This window comes from Geotrypetes seraphini, chromosome 11 (genome assembly GCF_902459505.1).
Source record: "Geotrypetes seraphini chromosome 11, aGeoSer1.1, whole genome shotgun sequence".
NCBI classification, from domain to species: Eukaryota; Metazoa; Chordata; class Amphibia; order Gymnophiona; family Dermophiidae; genus Geotrypetes; species Geotrypetes seraphini.
Window position 1 is genome coordinate 140,357,163 of NC_047094.1, and position 20,055 is coordinate 140,377,217.

At 42.8% G+C, this 20,055-nt stretch overlaps 1 protein-coding gene across 2 annotated transcripts in view; it reads left to right on the forward strand.

Moving 5' to 3' along the window:
• Positions 1-269: 269 nt before the first annotated feature.
• CBFA2T2 (CBFA2/RUNX1 partner transcriptional co-repressor 2) overlaps positions 270-20,055 on the forward strand; it is a 125,516-nt gene continuing 105,730 nt past the window's right edge. Inside the window, exon 1 of one of the 2 annotated variants that reach the window (XM_033914405.1) lies at positions 270-406. The gene's annotated coding sequence lies outside the window, so the exon portion shown is untranslated. The other variant, XM_033914404.1, reaches the window with a different exon arrangement.

Here is a 20,055-nt window from a genome sequence, read left to right on the forward strand (position 1 = left end):
AACAGGACTTATTCATAGATTTTGTTTAGAATTATAGGAGTTTTGATTGAGACAATTAAACAATGTTCTGTAAAGGCACTTTCAGTTTTGCAAAGCCAAAGCAATTGAACGGGCCGTGGCGGATTGACTAGCGCTGCTTTTGCCTTGTGGAGGTTTTGCGTTGACACCTCTGTAGAAGTGGCGCAATTCCTACGAGTCGCTGCATTAAGCGCGCAGGACGTCAGGAAGGGGCGGCTCCGTCAGCCGGCGCGTGGGAGCGGAGGGGGCGGAGCCGGGGAGGGAGAGAGAGAGAGAGAGAGAGAGAAGCGCGCGCGGCCGCACGCACGCACGTAGCGCCTGGCGCCGGGTGAGCTCCTCGCGCCGCAGCGTCGCCTCTCCTTTGCCGGTCTCGAGCGCGCTTCTTCTGGTAACTATTGGCCGCTTCCCGGGCAGCTGAGGCGTTGCATGCTGGGGGTTAAGTTGATACTTTGTAACGAGGGACTTGCATGGGCCGGCTGCTAACTGGCTCCACTTCTCATGCATTGCAGATGATTTTCTGGCTGTCTTTTCAGGTGTGTGGAACAGATTTTGGAAACCTTTTTTACTTTTCTGAATTTCATGCTTCTCCTGGCTAAATCTTAGGCTTTGCTTCCCACGTGTTCCTTCCAAGACACAGCAACAGAGATGATGACAGCAGATAAAGGAGGCCCTAGGCCCATCCATGGCTCTGCTTTCAGTTGCTAGGGACAGGCAGGTTGAAAATGTGACCGGTGCAACAGCACCTCCTACTGGCAGCTCTGTGAGTGCAAGACTCCTGCTTAGTGCCTCTGCATCCTTATTGGTTGTCCATGACACGCCCTGTTTCTGCCTCTTCATCAAAAGGATGAACAGGCATTTGGGCTGCATTTTGCTTATTCAGAAACTGGATGGGTGAGAAGGGGATGCTGGACTCAAGGATGGGGGGGGGGAGAGAGATGCAGAGGAAGTAAAATACTGCTGGAGAGGGGGCAAAGTAAAATGATGTTGTTTGTGGTCTTTTATCTCGCAAAATCCTCCAGGAGTGGAGTTAGAGGCAGGTTACATTGCAGAATAGAAGTTCCTAACATAGACTTTTGATACAGTGAGTTACAGATGTTATATTTGATTTAGTGTAATATTAGAGCTAAGCTAGGCGAAGAGGCATGTTTTCAGGTTTATTCGAAACAGCAGTTGATGTACAAATTTCTCTGGTTAATGAGATCCACCCTCTGTCCTTTTCTGTTTGCTGAATATGCAGCCTCTGTGCTGTCTCTGTTCTGCATGGTGCCAGGAGAGCATGCATTTCTGTTCTGTTGCAGTGTTCAGTGTAGGCTGTGTTTGCAAGTTGTTTCCAGTTCCTGGTGACTTCGATGTAGGACTGAGGTGTGAGGGATTCTTTTAGCCTGCCTTTCTGTGAAGGGATCCTTAGTCTGGTTTCTGTTTTTCCAGCAGGAGATGTTTTAATGTTCTGGGAACCTGTGATATTTATAAATGCTGCTCTTTCACAGGCCCTGAGTGCTTGTTGTCATTTACTTCTCCTCCCCCTGATTTCCTGCATTGGGAGGGGGGGGGGGAAGCAGTGACTTTCCTAAGGGCAGAGACTTTCTCTTTGTCTGTTAGATGATGTAATAGATGAGTTCCTGTTTTCGGATGAAGAGCTGTGACTCCATAAACCTGGCTTTGCTGCCAACAGTAGCTTAGAAATGATCAGAAAAGCTCCATAGCTTCACATGTGCTTTGAAGAGATTATTACTAGGTAGAAAACATATCTGTTCCTAAAGTATCTAGACAACTGACCCATTCATCTCTTTCTCCTAAAAACAGTTCTTTTGACCTATTAACCATTTTCTTTCACCTCTTTTAAGTTCAATCAATTTGTACCTTCACGGTACTGCGGTATATAAACTTTTATTATTATTATTATTAAATGAGTCCTTCGCATTGTGGTTTAGTGAGACCCTCTGACACCTGGGGGAGGAAGGGAAGGGGACAGGGTTTTGTACATGCTTCCTCCCTCCCCACAGTCGCCCACTTTTAGCTGATGGCATGATGTCTCAGTGTTTCTCTAATTCACTCTTCTGCTCCTGCCTCAGCGCAGCTGCTGGGTCCCTGTGGCATCCTTTAGATTTTTAAAGGGGCTCAAAGAACTGTGAATAAGGCACGAGATCCACACAGCAGGAAGAGCAGTGCTTGCTTGTATCTCTAACTGCTCCCATGGCCGAATGCCAGCTGTCAAGAGTGCAAGTAGCAAACCGAGGAACTGATTTGCACATGTGATTCTATAAGATCGGGTGCCGAAATCCTCTAATGCACAACTCGGGAGGTGGCAAGGGGCGTACTGTAAAACTGCGCGCAACTTTTCAGAAGAGTGCCATTTCTGTGCCCAAAGGCAGTGAGTTGGGCGCTGCCATTTATGCCGGGTTTCACCTGGTGTAAATAGCGGTGCCCGAGTTCCTGCAACAATTCTACAAAGGATGCCGAATCTGGAGGGGGCCCCTTCTACAATAGCGCTTAGAACTGAATTGGACATCCTATGTCATTAGCAACAACCCAGCTGCCTTTCACTGCCAGGTACATAATGCAAAACCCTCTACAGGTGTCATGGTTTGCTTACTACTCTTGGGAACAGGGAGCTTGCTTTGTCCAGATCTTGCACTTTGCTGTAGCTAAACTCTGCAAGAAATTCAGTTTTCCAGTAATGAGCCCAGGATGCAGCAAATGGTATATAACAAATCTTCAGCTTTGCAAAGCAGAGGTGACCTGGACACCTCTGCCTCTTGCCTGATCCCCTGGCTATGGTACCAGATAGTCAGTCAGTTTATTTGCCTGGATACAGTATGGATGGGAGGGTCCGTAGCTTTTCTGTTCTACATTAACTTTTCACTTCTGATCTCCTGATACAGCACCATGAGAAATCAAATACAAACAACACAGTAGTGAAGAATGTGGGGGAGGAAATACCACAGCATTGTAATAATTTTGATTTCTAAAGCTCGGATTTAGTTCCCCTCTTTTGTGATATTGAAATATCACTTCACCCCCTTGTGCACTAATTTCACATCCTCAGTGCGTGAATTATTCACCGTGGCATTGCTTGTTACACTGAGGTTTTGTTTATCTTTTTCTTTTTGTGCCTATGTAATAGTTATTGAATTTTCTCGTACTTTTTAAAAATAGAAATGGAAAGCAATATGTGTGATTCCTCCAGTTTTTTTTGTTGCCCTTGTGGATGGAATTGTTTCAAAGATGAGGTTTTTATTTTTAGATTCAGGAAGAACAGAGAATACCAGCTGTTGTGATATGCTTAAATTTGACCTGTCTAAAGCAGATGAACTGGACTGGTCAAAGAAGTCCAATGTGCATTTTAAGTCCTTGAATTCTGAAACTGCGCACATGTGCTATAGACATAGCAGGAAGCATAAATTCCTACCCTAGGGGTTGTTTGCACCGCACAAGTTATTTGGTGGTTCCAGCTGTGAACAAGAGGCAGTCTTTCACTTGAAGATTTCTATTCATGCAGTTGTTTTCTGGAGGTCTGAATTCAAAAGGGAGTGCAGGACAAAATTTACTTTTTTGTTTTATTTTTCTCGTTATGAGATTTTTCATTTTATTTAGGGTTTTATTTTCCTTTGGGAGTTAATGATGTCAGTAGTGCAGGAAAAATTAGATTTTCTGTTCTGTCATGTTTAGGTAAAAACAATCCAAAACATCATTTCTACCAAGTGCATATCCCTGGTAAACTGGGACTCACCCTCATGGCTGCCTTGCCTATCTGTTTTCTATTTTGCATTCAGGACCCAGTGGTGACTGTCTTTGCAGAACAAAAAAAATGCTTTCATTTCTGGATAATTTTGTCCTCTGTATAAACCTTCAGATGATTTGGAAGGACCTAGCCATTATTTGAGAATATTTTTGGATATACAACTGATTGTTAAGCAAAAATTGGTGGCATTAAGCACGGTAGGGAACAATTTTATTAGCTGAAGGATGTGGGGCCTTGAGCTTCACTGTGTAACTCAGTGTCTCTCAAACTTTTCTAGCTCTGACATACTAAATGGAGCAGATTTTTTTTGCCGCACATTATAACTGAAATTATAAAATTGCAAAACCAACAAAAAATTAAATTTGAGAGTTATTTATTCAAAGTTCTTTAAGCTATGTATGGGTAATTGTAACAACGGTGAAACTAAAGTAGATAGAATAGAATTGCTAATCAGTGCGATGGATGTGCTTGTTTTTGAGTGCAAATTAACTCAAAATGCAGCTCAATAGTCGACAAGCAAACGCACCTTTCATCATTCGCCATCTGCAGTCATTCTCTCTCTTTTTTTTAATTTGTCAGATCTGAAAATCCAAGTTTGTAAAGATAAGAAGATCCAAACGATAACAAAGCCTTGATTGCTTTGTTGCTCAAGTTAGGATAACCACTGCATAAAAAAAAAAAATTACTTTCAAGGACCAATCACGGCAAAGAATGATGCATGTCTTGGAAGTTGTATCCTTACCCCATAGACGCTCATAACATTGACAGACTTTTGCGTATATCTGTTCTAGTGAAGGGAATTTTTAAGAATAAAGTAACATTCTGGAATCTCTCATAGTACACTTGGAATCTCTTCGAGGCAAACCACAGTGCCTTGGCACAAAGTTTGAGACACTGGTCTAGTTGAACGTAATGGTTGAAATTCCATGACTCGGTCTGTTTTATAACTAGGTGTAAACGTTTTTGAAGTACCTTGCTGAAGAAGTCCTGTGGGTTCATTGTTTTTAAGCATTGTAGACGGAATCGATCTCTTTCAGTGCTGAGAATGATTTAAATAAAGAAGCTGAAATCTGATGGTTGGTGTTTATTTACCTGCGTATTTTAAACGTCTCCAATATTCTAACTTTAAAATATCTTTTGCCTTTCTGTAAGGGAATAATTCCCATTATACAGTATAAAAACATGTTTTTGCCTTTTTCTCCAAGCATAGCTTTGAGATTCACCTACACTTAAGCTACTACTGAAAAAGTGTGAGCTAAATCCAGATCCCCTTGCCTTAAGAAAGAGTTATGCTAAGAATCTAACAGCCCTACTGGCTCAGACCAAAGGTCCATCTAAGCCCAGTATCCTGTTTACAACAGTGGCCAATGCAGGTCACAAGCACAGGGCAGAAATACAAATAGTGGCAAGATTCTGGAATCTCAGAAGAGTAAGCAAGATTCAGGAACCCCAAAGAGGAGCAAGATTCCATGCGGAATCCCCAAAGAGGAGCAAGATTCCATGCGGAATCCCCAAAGAGCAGCAAGATTCCATGCGGAATCCCCAAAGAGGAGCAAGATTCAGGAACCCCAAAGAGCAGCAAGATTCCATGCGGAATCCCCAAAGAGGAGCAAGATTCCATGCGGAATCCCCAAAGAGCAGCAAGATTCCATGCGGAATCCCCAAAGAGGAGCAAGATTCAGGAACCCCAAAGAGCAGCAAGATTCCATGCGGAATCCCCAAAGAGGAGCAAGATTCCATGCGGAATCCCCAAAGAGGAGCAAGATTCCATGCGGAATCCCCAAAGAGGAGCAAGATTCCATGCGGAATCCCCAAAGAGCAGCAAGATTCCATGCGGAATCCCCAAAGAGCAGCAAGATTCCATGCGGAATCCCCAAAGAGGAGCAAGATTCCATGTGGAATCCCCAAAGAGGAGCAAGATTCAGGAACCCCAAAGAGCAGCAAGATTCCATGCGGAATCCCCAAAAAGGAGCAAGATTCAGGAACCCCCAAGAGCAGCAAGATTCCATGCGGAATCCCCAAAGAGGAGCAAGATTCCATGTGGAATCCCCAAAGAGGAGCAAGATTCCATGCGGAATCCCCAAAGAGCAGCAAGATTCCATGCGGAATCCCCAAAGAGGAGCAAGATTCAGGAACCCCAAAGAGCAGCAAGATTCCATGCGGAATCCCCAAAGAGGAGCAAGATTCCATGCGGAATCCCCAAAGAGGAGCAAGATTCCATGCGGAATCCCCAAAGAGGAGCAAGATTCCATGCGGAATCCCCAAAGAGGAGCAAGATTCCATGCGGAATCCCCAAAGAGGAGCAAGATTCCATGCGGAATCCCCAAAGAGCAGCAAGATTCCATGCGGAATCCCCAAAGAGGAGCAAGATTCCATGTGGAATCCCCAAAGAGGAGCAAGATTCAGGAACCCCAAAGAGCAGCAAGATTCCATGCGGAATCCCCAAAAAGGAGCAAGATTCAGGAACCCCCAAGAGCAGCAAGATTCCATGCGGAATCCCCAAAGAGGAGCAAGATTCCATGCGGAATCCCCAAAGAGGAGCAAGATTCCATGTGGAATCCCCAAAGAGGAGCAAGATTCCATGCTACCAATCCCAAGAACAGCAGTGACTTCCCCATGTCTGTCTCAATAGCAGACTATGAACTTTTTCTCCAGGAACCTGTCCATATTTTTTTTTTTAAAACCTGGATATGCTAACCTACTGTTACTACATCCTTTGGTAATGAGTTCAAGCTTAACTATTCATTGAATGAAAAATAATAGCACAGAGTAACCTTCATGTCTACTTAGTAATCAATGCCGCTTGGCTTTTGGTGAGAGATGAAAGGCTGTTGAAATGGATGCAACTTCTAGAACATGATCTTAAAAAAAAAATCTCTTTATTTAATCATGTGTTAGCTAACTACTGTTAGTTCATGGAGACCTTGGCCCAGAGGTGTGTAAGGGGAGTTTGCAGCCTTCTCGTGTGGACTGTTCTAACCAAATTTGCAACGCCGAGCCTGACCTCTCAATTTTTCTGCTGTTCAACATCTACTACCTATAGTAAATCTGAGGGAAATTTTGATTACAGAAACACAGGATATTTCTTTATGCACAAAATTAGGACTAATAGACCACAAAATATATTTATTTGAAATTTGAAAAAAAAAACCCAAACAAAACCCTGAGTAAAAAAGTATCAAATTATAAATATTCCATACATTATAATGTTGTAAGTGTTTTATTTTGAAGCTGGAGTGCCTGCAGGACCCCGGCTGTAACACTGAACCTCTGTGTCTTAAAGGATGCGTGCCAGTAGCCGGTGGCACCATCTATGCCACAGAACAGCTGCTGCTTCAAATGAACAGGGCTGTTTACAATGCAGAAGAAGTGATTAAAAGGCAGTCTACTTGAATTCCTGGCCTGGAGGGCATCCTCAGCCATTTATAAACAAATAAGCAGGGTGAAGTGTGTTTACATTAACCAGAGGGGCTCAGAGGAGTGGATAGTTTCACAAGTCTGGTCAGGTGAAACTCAACAGACTGAAACCAGACCACAGAATGCCAATTTGCCCTCCGTTTCATTAGAGGCTTCAAATGATCTTTTGCCTAAGAGAGAAGATAAAGCAGTACCTCATGGAAAAGAACAAAGCAGGAATGTTCTGTTCCTCGGAGAAACTGCAGAGACCCAAGGGCACGGATCTGATCCGTGAGCGATCCGATCCGTGTCCAGATTTGGGATATGGGGAATAGTTTAATTTTTTTTCTTAAATTCCTTTCAAATGTCTGTGCTTTTTCTTAGCTGCAGTCTCATCCTCGGTGCATTGCTTGGCATCAATAAAGATTTCAAAAACATTACTACTTAAAAACATAGGAATAACCTTACTGGGTCAGCCCAGTGTTCAGTCTTCACAGACCTGGCAAAAACCTACTTAGTAGTGACATTCCAGGCAGAACCTCAAACACGAACAGGATTCCATGTAGAATCCCAAAGAGTAGCAAAATTCCACACAAGATCCCAGGGCAAGCAGTGGCTTCCCCCATGTCAATCTCAATAGCACATTATGGACTTGTCTTCCAGGAACTTGTCTAAACCACTGCTTGCCCTGGATCAGTAGCTTGGAATATTGCTGCTATTTGGGTTTTGGACAGGTATTTGTGACCTGAATTGGCCACTTTAAAATGGGCTGCTGGGCTTGACAGACCATTGGTCTGACCCAGTAAGACTATTCTAACATAAACCTTTTGTAAAACCAGCTACGTTGACTGCTCTTACCACAACCTCTGGCAATGCGTTCCAGAGCTTAACTATTTTCTGAGTGAAAAAATATTTCCTCCTATTGGTTTTAAAAGTATTACTCTTAACTTCATTGAGTGTCCCCTAGTCTTTGTAAATCTTGATGCAGTAAAAAAAATTGATCCACTTGTACCCGTTCTACACCACTCGGGATTTTGTAGACTTCAATCATATCTCCCCTCAGCCATCTCTTTTACAAGCCCTAACCAGAAGAGTTCCATCCCCTTTATCATCTTGGTCACTCTTCTTTGAACCTTTTCTAATTCTGCTATATCTTTTTTGAAATATGGTGACCAGAACTGAACACAATACTCAAGGTGCGGTCGCACCATGGAGTGATACAGGGGCATTCTGACATTCTTGGTCTTGTTTACCATCCTTTCAGTGATCTAGAGATGGGAATAACTAGTGAGATACTTAAATTTGCTGATAGCACAAAATTGTTCAAAGTTGATAAATCACAAGAGGGTTGTGAAAAATTGCAGGAGGAGCTTGTGAGACTGGAAGACTGGGCGTCAAAATGGCAGATGATGTTTAATGTGAGCAAGTGCAAAGTGATGCATGTGGGAAAGAGGAACCCGAACTGTAGCTATGCAATGCTGGGTTCTGTGTTAGGAGTCACTTCCCAGGAAAAGGATCTAGGTGTCATTGTTCAGGATACGTTGAAACCCTCAGTTCAATGTGCGGCGGCTGCTAAGAAAGCAAATAGAAAGTTAGGAATTATCAGGAAAGGAATGGAAAACAAAGATGAAAATGTTATAATGCCCTTGTATCGTTCTATGGTATGGCCGCACCTCGAATACTGTGCAGTTCTGGTCGCCATTTCTCAAAATAAGATTTAGTGGAATTAGAAAAGGTACAGAGAAGGGTGAAGAAAATAGTAAAAGGTTTGGGACAACTTCCCTATGAGGAGACATTAAAGCGGCTAAGGAGAAGAGATGGCTCAGTGGTGATATGATGGAAGTCCATAAAACAATGAGTGGAGTGGAAAGGGTGGATGTGAATCACTTGTTCATTCTTCCCAAAAATACTAGGACTAGGGGGGGCATGTGATGAAGCTAAGTAGTAGATTTAAAACAAACTGGAGAAAATATTTCTTCACACAACGTGTACTTAAACTCTGGAATTTGTTGCCAGAGAATATGGTGAAATCAGTTAGCTTAGCAGGGTTTAAAAAAGGCTTTGATAATTTCCTACAAAAAGAAGTCCATAGGCCATTCTTGAGATGGCTTGGGGAAATCCACTGCTTATTCCTAGGATAAGCAGCATAAAATCAGCTTTACTATTTGGGATCTTGCTAGGTACTTGGGACCTGGGTTGGCCACTTTGGGAAACAGGATCCAGGGCTTGAGGGACCTTTGGTCTGTCCCAGTAGGACTATTCTTATCTTCAAATGATTCTTTTTCTGTTCTTGTCAAGGGAGAGGTTGGGCTTTTTTGCAGACACTGTAATTGTAGGGCAGCCTGTCTCCATTAAAAAAATAACTGAAAAGTTGTAGGCAAAACTCTTTCTAAAAATAATCTTTGGTGTAGAAGGCTATATTTGGTTTGTATTTCTCTTGAGTGTACTTGTAATCCGTTCTGGTAAGGTCTGTGGCCTTGGTGTGTTACTTGAAAACCTGGTACAACTTGACAACAAACAGCTCATGCTGTAATTGACTTGGATATTAGACTTCTTTAACTAATTTTGTGTAGATCATTTGAAGGGAGGTCTTTTATTTCTAGGTATTACAGGGACTGAAAGAGGTCTTGCTTATTAATATTTGAAATACCTGGAACGTGCTTCAAGCTGCTGCATCGTCTAAATGCATCTAAGTCACAGGTGTCAAAGTCGGTCCTCGAGGGCCAGAATCCAGTCGGGTTTTCAGGATTTCCCCAATGAATCTGCATAAGATCTATTTGCATGCACTGCTTTCAATGCATATTCATTGGGGAAATCCAGAAAACCCGACTGGATTCCAGCCCTCGAGGAGGGACTTTGACACCCCTGATCTAAGTGGTCTAGAATGCCAAAGAAATGATATAAATTTTCCAGAAAAACTGGCCATGAATGGATTTTTAAAAATGAGAATTATCATTGCTTGTCCCCAGCCCCCGCTTGTGGAAATCTGATTTACTTCAGTTCATATTGGTGTGTCTGATAAAGCAACAGAAGTTTTGATAAGTTCCCTTAACTCTTTGCCCACGGGGCATTGGGTGGTGGCCTCCACGGTCTTGGAGGTCAAGAACTCGCTCTTTGGACGCGTTGGCTTTGGTTTGCTTAGGAGGCTGAGTGGTGGTAAATTGCTGGAGGGAACAGCTATTTCTCTGCCTTTGCTGTGCTTCCTCCCTCTGCTTTAGGGTATGTTCCGAGAACCTTTGTCCTCTCCTTGTTGTTTTGTTTTCATGGGTTGTAAGGTTTGAGTTCATGAGCTGACTAATATCTGTGCTTAGCGTTGGGGGGGGGGGGGATTTGCTCTGCCACCTCAGGATCCAGTGCCATGTGCTAATTTGCAGGGCAGCTGTTCCAATGATGGAGAAAAAAAATTGCAGAGTTTGGAAAATGTTTTTTTTGTGTGTATAAATGTTTATTCAATTTTTCAAAATATAAGGGACCATAACAGCCCCAAATTGAACACCAGCAAAGAATGAACAGGCTAAATTGTACATTGGTGAATAATAATCCCAGACATCATCCCCCCCGCTCCTCCCCCCCAACATCCTATCACAAAGCTTAGCAACAGGAAAAACCCCAACTTCCCCCAAGAAGCAGCTCTGCATGCATTGTTCATCTTGCCTTAACCTAAGGAAGGCAATTTCTGTCTTGATGCTTCTTTGCTCCATTATACCTTATGGACTCTGAGCTTTTTGAGAAGATGCTTAAAAATAAGCCTGGCTTGAGATTTGAAATGTGAGCAAGCTTTTTTGACGTCTGTCCCATACATTGTGGTGACATCATTCCTTTAGCATACTCCTGTACCCAGTTTGAGATGTTGTGACTCTGCATGTCTGGAAAGGAATAATGAGTCTCATGTATGTTTTTAATGAGGCATCTAATGTATTTTTTCATTTCGATTTGATTAGTCACTCTTTTTAAAGAATTGACCCAAGATGAGGTACGGTAAGTTCATAGCACAATGATAGTTCTCTGTGACAGACTGTGATTAGGGCAGTGTCACACTGATATCGTTTACAAATTGTACAAAATATAGCCATTAGAACTGTCATGCACAGTGGGGAGTGGGGGAGGATGTCCCCTAACCACTGGGCTATGGGCTGTGCTGAACTGGGCCGCACAGGAAGAATAAAACATTTAAAAATTTTTACTTACATTAGGGGTCCTTTTGTTAAGGTGCACTAACCGATTTAGTGCGTACTCGATGCTAAGACATCCATTATATTCCTAGGGACATCTTAGCATTCGGCACGCACTAATATTTAGCGTACCTTAATGAAAGGGAGCCCCTAGTTTGCAAGATATTTTATTTTGAAAGTGACCACTTCTGTGCGCGCCTCTTTCTCGCACTTGCCTCAGTTACAGTTTTTTTTTGGGGGGTAAGCCCACAAGCTAACCTTAGCAAAAATGAGTAAAAAAACAAACGTCACTGGAAACCTTCTTCGAAAAGGGGGAAAGACCCAATGATGAGACAGCAGAAGACTCCAGGACTGCCAACAAAGAGAGAGCTGCATTTCAAAGAAAATACCAAGAGTCCTACCAAGCTCACGGCTCCTACTGATTCTGCATTATGGTGGTTCTATTACTATATTATACTAGTTTTTTAGCCCGTTACATTAATGGGTGCTAGAATAGATGTGTAGACTTAGGCATTTCTTTCTTTCTATATGTCTGTCTTTCTTTCTCTCTCCCTGCCCCCTTTCTTTCTTTGTCTTTTTTCTTTCCATCTTTCTCTCCCTGTCTGTCTTTCTTTATTTCTGTCTCTCTCCCTGCCCCCTTTTTTTCTTTGTCTTTTTTTTCTTTCCGTCTCTCTTTCTCCCTATCTGTCTTTCTTTATTTCTGTCTCTCTCCCTTCCCCCTTTCTTTCTTCGTCTGTCTTTTTTTCTTTCTGTCTCTCTCCCTGGCCCCCTGTCTGTCTTTCTTTCTGTCTCTCTCTCTCCCTGGCCCCCTGTCTGTCTTTCTTTCTGTCTCTCTCTCTCTCCCTGGCCCCCTGTCTGTCTTTCTTTCTGTCTCTCTCTCTCTCCCTGGCCCCCTGTCTGTCTTTCTTTCTGTCTCTCTCTCTCTCCCTGGCCCCCTGTCTGTCTTTCTTTCTGTCTCTCTCTCTCTCTCCCTGGCCCCCTGTCTGTCTTTCTTTCTGTCTCTCTCTCTCTCCCTGGCCCCCTGTCTGTCTTTCTTTATTTCTGTCTCTCTCCCTGCCCCCTTTCTTTCTTTGTCTGACTTTTTTCTTTCCGTCTCTCTCTCTCTCTCCCTGGCCCCCTGTCTATCTGTCTTTTTTTCTTTCCATCCGTCTTTTTTTCTTTCCGTCTCTCTCTCTCCCTGGCCCCCGTCTGTCTGTCTTGCTTTCTGTCTCTTTCCCTAGCCCCCTGTCTGTATGTCTCTCTCCCTGGCCCCCTGTCCAGCAGTAGCCCTTCTCCCTTCCTTTTACCTCCCCCCCTGTCCAGCAGTATCCCTTCCCTGCTCTTATCTGATAAGTCTCACATGTTTTGTGAAGCAGCTCTGCCAGGATCCGCCACAGGCTCCTTGTAGTGATAGGGAAACCGCCACACGGGCTCCTTATTCAGCTGGCTCCCTTTTTAGCTGGGGGAAACCGTCACACGTGTCGCAAACCGCCACTGTGGAAACTGCCGCAAGCATTGCAAAACAGTCACTGGCTCCTTCTACTGCCCATGTGGCGGTACGGAGCCACAGATCACGGACGCACGGAGTTTGAAGTACACATGTGCGCTAAGGGTTTTATTATAGTGGATATATTACAATGTAATAATAGAAATAAAGTGCAGAATATATAATGTAATAATTAAATTATATATTATGCACTTGAATCCCTCCTCCCGGTTCGTGGAAAAATTGTCTTGCATGAAACCTGTCCATGGTGCAAAACAGGTTGGGGACTGCTGAGGCAAAGGAAGGGGACCGTGTCGCTCCTCTTTTAATGCAGTACCGCTGAATCCTGTGTCCTTATGCTCTGAATATTCCTTTTCTAAATTCAAAGCAGCTTTGAAGATTTATCTATTTCAGCAGGCCAATAATGGCCAGGAGGAGCCTCAGAACACAGATCTAGAGAACAGAGGGTGAGTAAAACCAGTTTCATCTGCTAGGGCCTGGCCTGCCCAGCCCCCATTCCCTCCCTCTCTCCCTTCCCCAGAACAGAACAAGTCCTCCTCCAGGACCCACCCATAGGATCCTTTGAGGCCTACAGTATATCTCCTAGCGGTTAGTCGAGCCAGAAGTGATCCTCAGTTGCTTCTCCACTGCTCAGTTACTCCTGCTCATGATGGCTCCAGTCTCAAAATGGCTGCCGCTAGAGACTGCAGCAGCCATTTTGGCAGTGGAGAGGACATGGGCAGGAGCAGCTGCAGATTGCTCCTGCACTGACTAGACACTAGGCTACCAGAGGATTTTTGATAGGTCTAGGGAGGACTTCTACTATTTGGGTGGGGAGGAGGGAGAGCTGGGGGACGCAACATAGAGTTTCAGTTCAGCCAAAATCAAACAAGGGCAAACACAAACCAAAACCAAAATTCAGTTGGCCTCTTCTACAGCAGATGGACCTGCCTGTTCTCTGAGGTGATTCTTCTTTTCTGTAATTATTACTCAATATACCTCCAATTGCTACATAAGTGCCACAAGGTGGTTTACAAATTTAAAAAAATAAAATAGAAACACAAACTTTCATAATACAAAGTACAAGACAAAAAATATGAGCAAATAAGCCAAAAGTAAACAGCGAAAAGGACAGTAGAAAGGAGGGGAAAAGGTTTGTGTAAAAAGCCATGTTTTTAATAAAGTTTGAGAGTAGGCTGGTCTTTTCGTAGACAATGTTTAGGAGACTGGATGAGCTATTTGGGTTGCTGGCTAGTATCGAGCAGGTGAAATACAGCTTGTAGTTGGTCTACTTTTATCTTCTGTTGAAGACTTGGAAGACAAGACAAGCTTTTCACGTCTTTGCTAAAATGAGCTTTTGGAGGGGATGGTCTTCTGATGAGTGTGTTGGGTTTTTATTTGTTGACAGGAGTGACCATGTACTTGGGAGCAGCCGATTTGCTTCTGTTTCGATTTCTGATGAGTGGATTTTCATACTCCAGGATAGGGGTTGAGAGAGATTAATTTCACTGTCCTGAATAGCTGTTTGCTAGAGACTCTTTGTTGGCCTCCAAATGGGTTTTTGACAGTATTATTGTTTGCAGGGTGGTTTTTTGGTGTGTGTGCTGCTAGCTTGTTAAGTTGCAAAATCTGAAAACCATTTCACTTGCTATTTAAATTTTCACACCTTCATATCCGAGTGTTTGGAGGGCAGGATGGAGTTTACGGAGGCTTTATTATGCAAGTTGGTTTTGGTTCAGAAGGGTTTGTGGTCTTTGTTTCAGCCTAGTCGTTCTGCTCCTTCACATGCTAATTCTCGGCTTTTGTTTTAACCTAAAGCTGTTCTCACTTTAATGCTGAACCCTTCAGTTGGAAAAGTTTAGCACCAGCTGGGACTTTTGCCCTCTTTCTTTCCCTGCTCCTCCCCATTTGGAGCAAACTCTTAAGTTGGTTTCTTCATTGTGTCACTTTTAGCTTCCTTCCAAGTTTTGAGCCTTATTTAGAAAGCAGAGACTGATTCTTAGACTATATAGTGTTCATTGTGTTGTACAGAAAGTTGCATTGCTTTAGTAAGTTTCAACTAAGTAGACCCTGTAGTTCTTATCTGCCATGATAGTCTACAAGTAAGCGTCTATATCAGGGGTGTCAAAGTCGATCCTCGAGGGCCGCAATCCAGTCGGGTTTTCAAGATTTCCCCAATGAATATGCATGAGATCTATGTGCATGCACTGCTTTCAATACATATTCATTGGGGAAATTCTGAAAACCCGACTGGATTGCGGCCCTCGAGGACCGACTTCAACACCTGTGGTCTATATGTTCAGTGTAAGTGTGATAGAAAAAAGTATTTGACTGCTAAATCACTGAGGGGAAGATTCTCAAAGCTTTGCTGTGAAAACTGACGGGCCGCTGTCAGCCGTTCTTGTAACGATTTAAAAAAGGTGAGTCATTCTCCCAAAACAGCGCATGTAAATGAGGTTCACGGAGCGTAGGCTCGCTAAATTTACATATAATCCAGAGTAGAACAGAAGCATTTTAAATAATCAAATGAATAATGAAATATCACATTTGTTATCACAGTATTAAATACACAATTAATAAACTATTGTGATATCTATTTAAAAGCATAAGAATTGTGGATGCTGGGTCGGACCAGTGGTCCATCGCGCCCAGCAGTCTGCTCATGGGGCAGCCCTTAGGTCAAAGGCCAGCGGCCTAACTGAGACTAGCCTTACGTGTGTACGTTCTGGTTCAGCAGGAACTTGTCTAACTTTGTCTTGAATCCCTGGAGGGTGTTTTCCCCTATAACAGCCTCCGGAAGAGCGTTCCAATTTTCTATTCACTCTGGGTGAAGAAGAACTTCCTTACGTTTGTAAGGGATCTATCCCTTTTAACTTTAGAGAGTACCCTCTCGTTCTCTTCATCTTTGAGAGGGTGAACAACCTGTCTTTATCTACTAAGTCTATTCCCTTTATCTTAAATGTTTCGATCATATCCCCTCTGTCTCCTCTTTTCCTTATTCATTATGGTTCTTTTAAATTACAAGTTGTGGCTTGTTTGGGAGTGTGTGGTGCAGTGGTTAGAGCTCCAGTCTCGGCATCCTGAACTTGTGGGTTTGAATCCCGCACTGCTCCTTGTGACCCTGGGCAAGTCACTTCATCCCCATTGCCTCAGGTACATTAGATAGAGAGGGATCCTGCCGGGACAGTTAGACAATAATGCTTGAGTACCTGTAGGATATGCGGGATATAAATTATTAAAAAAAATCAAAAACCTTCTGCCTTCCTAGAGTCTTCTCGGGATTATATTCTAACGCAAGCCACGTTGTTGATTTCTCTGCAATCTGAGTTGGTTAAGAAAAGTATTTTGAAATTGTATTTTTGTGAAGGAAACTGTTTATTCTTGTGGCCAGAAGACTTGGAAGGAAATATTTTGCCTTTTAGCAGATCTACACCAGAGTGATCATCACTGAGGGAGTAGGCAAAATGAGAAATGATCTAAAAATCTTAGAATACTGCTTACATTTTGGAATTTAAGTTTTAGTGCAGGAAAAATTGCTGACTGATACATTTGGGGTACAGAAATCCAGGTGATGGGGAGAGGGAAGGAGGCTGATAAGCCTTGACCAGACCTTGGGGTGATGGTATCTGATCTCAAGGTAGCAAAACACTAAGAAGGTGATGGCCAAAACTAGAGAGATAACCAGCAGAGGAAAGATAGTAGTGGCTTTGTCTGTGTATTTTGGAGCACTGTATTCCATTTTGAAGGCTGCATCTCACTAAGGCCATAAAGAAGCTGGAGGTGGTTCAGAGAAAAGTGATCAGAAGGAAGCTGAGATGAGTTGAAGACAAATATGGAGAAGAGGAGGGACATAAGAACCTAAGAATAGCCTTACTGGGTCAGACCAATGGTCCATCTAGCCCGGTATTCTGTCTTCACGGAGGCCAATCCAAGTTACAAGTACTTGGCAAAAAAACAAATAGTAGCTGCATTCCATGCCACCGATCAAGGCAAGCAGTGGCCTCCCCATTTCTTTCCCAACAGCAGTTTATGGACTTTTCCTCCAGAAACTTGTCCAAACCTTTTTTTTAAACCAGGTACATTAATCGCTCTGGCAACACATTCCTGAGCTTAACTAATGATACTTGAAAGGTATTAATGCTAAATAAGCCTTTCCAAAGGCAAGGAAGCTCTAGAGCTAGGTGACAAGATATGAAGGAAAGATGTAGACTTGGAAGACCTTTTGGCAAGCATCTTCTTTCCTGGAAGGGTGGTAATGTCTGTGATGCCCTAAACATTGTGGATCCCTTAATTAAACAGATGGAAACCAAGCATTAGTTTAAATTGGCAGTGGAAGAAAGTTTTGTGCTTCTAAGAAGACGGGGAGGGAAGGTTATCAGCATGGAGGACTAGTTAGGGCCTTAAGCACTTTACTGGGTAGAATAGTTTAGGCAATTTAAGCCTTTATCTGTCATCTTGGTCACCCTTGAAAGCACGAAGGCAGCTTCATCAGTAATCTCAGGTGCTTGTGTCACTGTTTTGGGGTCAGGGATCTGATATACCCCCTTTCTGTGGTACAGTCAAAGCAGTTTACATTTTATTACTTTCTCTGTTCCTAGTGGACTCGGTCTGTTGTTTTTTTGTGCCTGGGGCAGTGGAGGGTAAAGTGACCTTTCCCAAGGTCATAATGAACCATGGCAAGAATCAAACCCATTTCACCAGGTTCTCAGCCCTCCGCACTAAGCATTAGCCTACCACCGAGTTCTGCATGAATTTCAAGTCTTTAATAGAAGGGAGGGAAGGACCCATGCCGCCACTGCTGGAAGTCAGGATGGAAAGGGAGCAGCCTTGTTCTGATGTTGAGGTCTTAATCCAGCATTTAGGAGTCAAATTATCATCCATATCCCCACCTTCCTTCTAAACTATGTATATATACATATATTTAGATCTTGTTTATCTCTATATGCTTTATGGTAACCATTTAAACATTTTTGTAGCTATTCTCAGATTGGAGAACAAAACAAAAAAAAAACCCTGTTCTTTCTAAGCATTCACATTCTCTATCAAATAGTGTTAAATTCACAGCAGCTTGTTAAACCTGTAGCAGAAAAAACCCACCTAGGAATAGTAACTACGGTGTGTGGTTGCAACATTTTGGAAGCCTTTCAGAAGGAAATTTGACGAAGAAAAGTGACACTTTCATCCTACTTCAGACTTTTTTTTTGAGGCAAGATGGTCTGTTTTGATCCACAAATAAAAGAACATGGAAGGTCATTAGGAGTACAATAGGCAACCAACTGAGGAGCTCACCCAGAGGAAACGACCTCAAATCTCACTTGCTTTGGTGCAGTCTCTGCTTTCCAGATGAGTAATGAATATCCTGTGGGAAAAGCCTGTAAGTGGTGCTTAACTCAATGACAGCTTAAGATCTTAATGTCCAAAGGGCCTCAATTCATGAGGTTAAATAAGTAATGAACCAGACTTTAAAGAGAGCTCTGTGGGAGCCAAGCACATTTCCTTCTGGATCGAAGACCATCCGAACAGTGAAGTGGTTCCAGTAACAACTGTTGGTTATGTTGTTACTGCCCTTGAACAGTTTAAGCAGAAAATGGGCATCGGGTGCAGATGTTGGTTACAGGTTAGAAGAAGCCTCTAGTCATGCAACTGATCGAGAGGTCTTTAAAATGCATCTTGACAAATTGTAGGGAATCTTCGGTGTCTAAATGCCTGAATATGCAGTCTCATGGCAATGTTTTTTAAACTAGAAAAATGTATACCATGTTTATTTAAAACTCTGAATACGGAGAAAATATGAGACTGAAAAGTATAAATAATCTATATGCAACATATGTTGGTCAATTGAGGGCTAATATGGCTAAGGAAGTGACTAGGTATTGGTAGAAGCTATCAAAATACCTTGGAGTGCTTCTTGACTCTTCATTCTCATTGAAGCCATATGTAAAACTGGTGATTCTGACGGTATTTTGGAAGCTGAAATTGATACGTCCTTGTTGAGCCCTATTAATTTTTGAACTGTAGTACAGGTTTTGTATATCTGTTCCTTGATTATTGTAACTCATTGTTAGTTGGCTAACAGAAAAAGATTGCACAAGATGTGGGTACCTTCATTATGGCCACATTACACCGATTCTTAAACACTTGCATTGGCCTTCCTATATTTTGGCATTTTCAATTTAAGATCTTGACATTGATTTTTAAAGTTCTTCATGATCAACCATCTCTCTGTTTGGCTGCAACTTTAAAGATTCATGTTCCAGGACAGCTTTTACGTTCAGGTAATCAAGTGTTAACTCGATGTCCCAGATTTCAAGCAAATACGACTTGAGAGGTATAGAGATTCAATCTTTATGGTTGTGGAACCTCGGCTGTGGAATGCGCTTCCAAAGAGTTTGAGATTGACTGAATCTTTGAATGACTTTAGAAAATTCTTAAAAGCATACTTATTCTCTCAGTTATTTCAGTGATGTGAAAATGTTTAGATATGATTGATGTGAATTTTGTATGTGTTAATATATTTTATGTGTGGTTTTGTAAATCACTTAGCATTGTAGATTTGTGATTTGTGTATGTGTATATATATTTTTATTTATTTATTTAAATTAAATTCAAAAGTGTATGAGAAAAATCTCACAACCTTAATTTTACACAATTGAGTTGGGTCAGTAATATAACATAGGTAGCCAAGCTTGGCTTAGGGGCACCAATAGTCATTTCACCAGTCCTTCCCTTTGAACCGCAGAGCCTGTTGGTTTCCCTCAACTGCTGTCTTCCTCTAAAGCCGCTGCTAGTTGCCTGCACCAGGGCAGTTTTGAAACAGTAGATGAGACACTTTGGGCTTTCAAGAAACAAGAAATGCCTTGTCTACTGTTCCAAAACTGCCCTGGTGCAGGCAACTAATCATAAGTTCCCAACCTTTTTTGAATCAGAGCCCACTTTTTCAGTGAACGATTCGATAGCGCCCCCTTGGGTAAACTATATTGCACATACTTCCCTTCAGCATCTGCTTCCCTCTCTCTCCCCGCCTCACTTCCCTTCAGTATCTGTTACTCTTCCCCCCCTCTCCCTCCACTTCCCCTCATCAGGCCACCTTCCTCCCTTCCCCGGTGCTCTTCATAGTTTTCTCTTTCTGAGGTGCCTGGACGTGACAACGTTCTTACCAAGTCCCATGCAACTGCCCTAAAGCTTCTCCTCTGCACTTCCTGTTTCCGCCTGGGTGGCTTGCGTCATGGGGCCATCAGTGGCCATTGGATTTGCCAGTTGCT